The sequence below is a fragment of the Empidonax traillii genome, unplaced genomic scaffold (genome assembly GCF_003031625.1).
Source record: "Empidonax traillii isolate 1590-97213 ecotype Southwest subspecies unplaced genomic scaffold, ASM303162v1 scaffold1136:size174510, whole genome shotgun sequence".
NCBI lineage: Eukaryota > Metazoa > Chordata > Aves > Passeriformes > Tyrannidae > Empidonax > Empidonax traillii.
In genome coordinates this window covers 63,922-68,064 of record NW_020956329.1, presented here as the reverse complement: position 1 = coordinate 68,064, position 4,143 = coordinate 63,922, and the positions used below count along the sequence as shown (strand labels likewise).

Genomic DNA, 4,143 nt, shown 5'->3' with positions numbered 1-4,143 from the left:
CCGGAGCCACTGAGCTCGGGGGAATGCTCTGTCCCCCCCTTTTTCCTGAGGGGGTGACCCGCATGGAGAGGACCTGTAGCGCGCCAGGTGCGGGGCGTAACCCTCACCAGCTTGGGACAACCTCAAAAATCTCTTTTTTTCGCCCAATTTAACCTCATGCCTCAACACCAGGTGCTGGCCAGCGGGTGCAGGCATCACCCCGGCGATGTTTTTTTTTTTTTGGAGGTGTGCGTGGCGTTTCCACCATCCCGTGGCGTGGAGGTGATTCCCGAGGGTGCGGGGGGGTCCCCGCATCCCGGCGCTCACCTGTGCGCGGGGCAGGGTGTGGCCGGCAGGGGGCGCTCCCGGCCCGGCAGGTGGATCCCGATCTTTCCCATTCCCGACCCCTTATCCCAATTTATCCTCTTTCCCCCCCTTTCCCCCCCTTATCTCCTCTCCGTGGGCGCGGAGTTGAGCTGGAGGACCCAAGTAAAACCCGCTCCCTCCCGCAGCCACGTCGCGGGGCTTCAGCTCTCAGTGTCTTTCCCCTCTCTGCTTTTTGGGGTGTCACTGCCTCTTATCCTTTATTTTAAAACTCTGTGTCCCAAAACGTTGTCTGATTGCGAGGGGAGTAGGACGCGAGCAGTCGTATACGAGGTTCTGGTGCAGGTTTACTCCAGAGTGGTGATTCTTGCTTTTCGGGTTTTATTTTATTTTTTGGGGGGGCTGGGGGGGTGGGGGAGGGATGTTGTGTTGTGACCGCTGGTAGGAGCCACTGGACCAGCCCTGGAGAATGTTTTAGCAGACTTGAGGTTTTCCCCCCTTCTTTCCAGTAAAGCAAATCCCGGTGTTGAGGCTTGTCCATTGCTTGTGGTCTGGCAAAGTTTTCCAAACAGTGCTACTTAACATCTTCTGTTTCCAACTCCGCAACCATTTAAACTTCCTGCTGCCGGGGCTGGTTTTCTGAAGGCAATAGCCTGCCCTGTGTGTGTGCAGGTTTTTAGGAAAAGCCCTCTTCTGCCTCGGAGGGCTGCTCTGAGCCCGCTGCTCGTGTGTCTGCTGGAGACCACCGGCACTGAGCGGCTGAATTGTGCCTTGGGGACCGATGGGGTTTGTAAGGAGCTTGGCTGGAACTCCCCTGTTAATCTGTGCAGTCTGGTGTCTGCTGCAGTGCAGCAGGTAACTCATTCCTGTTCCTTCTGGGATTTCTCTGCTGGCTGGGGGAGATTTTTTAACTTAAGAGAGGGAACACGTTGAGCCAACGGCCGGGTCTGTCCTGAGCAGTTTGGGTTGTTCTCTGTCGTGGTACAGCTGCTGTTTCGGATTTGAGACTCCCTCTCTGGCAAGAAGGAGGGGATAGGAGGTTCCAGATGTGCACATCCAGCCAGATGTGCACTCCAAGTGCTCCGGGGCTGCTGTGGTGAGGAGTTTGCTTATGCAAAGCATCCCGAGCTTAAAGCCCCGGCGAAGGAGCAGCATCTGCTGTTAATCTGCTCTTTGTTCTTCCAAGAGGCCTCGAGCAGAGGCTGCACTTGCTGAGCTGCTGGGGGGCACTGGGAGCAGTCAGAGCCGAGATCCCAGGTCCTGATAATCCCTGGTGTGATATAACAAGCGCGTGTGGAAGAGCTGAGCCCTCCTCACCGCGGGCTTCTGTGTACTGATAAGGAAGGAAATATTCCCTGGGGAAAAGCTGGATGTTCCTGCAGAACTCGGAGTTTAGTCTCTGCCAGTGCCCTGTGAGGGCTGGCATTGACTTTTCTTCCTAAGGAGAAGCTGCTCCAGGAGAGGTAGCACATCTGTTTATTCTAATAAATCTTTCCTGAATGTGTCACCTGAGCTAAAATCCTGAATTGGGCTTGGCTGATGCCCCAGCCTTTCTAGGCAGGGGGAGAGATGCTCCTTCCCAGCCTGGGGCATCACCAAAGCCACCAGGACACCTTTTGGTGGCCTGCTGGACCCTCTGCTCTGGGTGCTGCCTGTCACAGGAGGTGGTGGGGCACAGACCGTGCTAAGCAGATGTCGTGGTGTGGCTGCAGCTTGGCTGCTCCCTTCCCCAGTCTGGAGGGGGGAGATAGGGACAGCTGTGGATGATCCCTTCCTTCCCCCCCCCCCTTCCCCATCCCCAATGTCTTATTTCAGGGAAAGAATTCGGTGTCTCCAAATGTGTGGCCTGGTGGGGAATTAGTGGGGACAGAAATGGGGCCCTGGTTACGCGATAACAAGATTGTGTCAGCGTGTAGTTATGTCTGGGGCTGTCCCCGGGGGCAGCAGGGGGATGCTGGGGTGGGAATAGCACGGCTGGAGGCTGCTGCTTCCCTGGAAGGGCTGGCTGTGGTGTTCTTGGAGGGATGCACAAGCAGCCAAGAATGAGAAATGCCCTCTGGAAGCAGAGCTTGGTGTGTGTGTGTGAGGTCATGTTGGTGCAGATGGGGCTGTGGCTGCTGCCTTGGAGGAGATGTGCTGAAGGAAATGGTTCAGTGTCCAGGGTGAAGGGAGGGAGGGACAGGTTTTTCCCTTGCCTTGGGGTGACCTGGGTGTTGCTGCTCTCCTCCCTGGAGCAGGAGGGAAGCAGGTGCCCTGGAGCTGATACCCAGCAGTGGCAGGACCTGAGGGGATGCTGATGTGCAGCACGAGTGGAGCTGAGACCCAGGAGGGATTTTAGGGGTTATAGTCAGCCCTAACTATTGGAACACAGCTGGAAGAGACCATCCACAGGGATGTGGTGGTGCTACAGCTCCCAAGCCTTGTCTTCTTGATGGTAAAAAGGAAAAGCCGTGTCTGCAAAACTGAGCACAGCCCCCGTGGCTTGGTGTGTGTTTAGAGCTGCCCATCAGGACACCTGATGATGATGGTGGGTGCATTTTGGGGTAGGAGAAAGTGTAGGAGACGGTTACAGTCTGCACCAGAGGGGGAAGCATTGCCTTGAGGGAAGTGTCAGCTGAGAGCAGTGTGAGATGCTCGGGCTGTTCCAAAAGTTCCCCAAGCTTTTTCTGCCCAGCCATCGCCTCTGCAGCTGGGCTGTCTGAAAACTAATTTGCACCATATTCCAACTGGCTGGTGGGGGTAGTTTGGAGCAGCCCCAGACTGCTGGGATCCCTGAGAAAGCATTGCATTTCACTTTTCCTCCCGCTCTGCTTTCCCCGTGCCTTTTGCACGCTCTGGGTGTGGGCAACTCCCTCCCCTCCTCCCTTTCCTCCTTCAAATGTGGCTGGGGGTGGTGGAAATGCCGGAGCAGCATCTGGGAATTGCGTTGGGTCTTGCACTGCCGGGCTCTGGAAGTGGCAGATGACAAGATTAGCCGTGCTGGGGTGACAGGCAGGCCGAGGAACTCCAATCCTGCTGCGCCCCTGGTTGCTGGTGGGAAAGGAAGGGAATCCAGCCCGGAGGAGCTGCTGCTTTCCCGAGCTGCCTGATCCTGTGGATCCGAGGTGACAGCCTGTGCAGGGCCATAAATCACCCCGCCCCGCCCTCTGTTTCTTTCTGGGTGTTCTGATTTAGAGTCTGATTCAGTTTTGATGCCCCCCCACACACACCCTTTCCTTGTTTTCCTGGCCGAAGGAGCGTTCTCAGCGTGTCGGGATTTGCTCCGCTCTGCTTGAGCAGCAGAAGGAGCCGGGGCAGCTCTGCCCCCTCTGCAAACACTTGTCAAGACAGTAGTAATGTTACAAGTGGCTCATGCTTACATAGTGTTTATATTGACAGATTGCAATGTTCTTCATAAATGTAACTGATCTGCGCTCTGCACGCAGGCAACAGGAACCCTCAAATGCTCACGAGGGGGAGAGGGAGGGAGGGGAAGCATAGCTTGCCCTAATTTACCAACACACCCCTGGGGAGAGCAGGTCTCTTGCTGCACAGTGGGGGGTGTTTCCAGCGTGGGAAGTGCAATAAATATATTTTTATTCCCTTTGGCAGGTGCAGAATAGGTGCCCACGGACACAACCGCGCCCTGTAGGTGCTGTGGGGCGGAAACTTTGTAGTTCAGGGGTGTAATTTTGCTGAAAGCACTCGGGGAAAGTTGTTGGATGGAAGGGGTGTTCAGGAGCCGTGATCGCCGAGGGTGTGGGTGGTTGGGCACTGAACAGGCTCCCCCAGGGCAGTGGGCACAGCCCCGAGGCTGCCAGGGCTCCGGGAGGGTTTGGATGATCCTCGGGGGCACAGGGT

General features: G+C 56.3%; 1 protein-coding gene across 1 annotated transcript in view; it reads left to right on the top strand.

The window, feature by feature from the left end:
• The window catches only part of WNT9A (Wnt family member 9A), a 52,963-nt gene that overhangs the window by 793 nt on the left and 48,027 nt on the right, over positions 1 to 4,143 (top strand). The window lies entirely within an intron of this gene.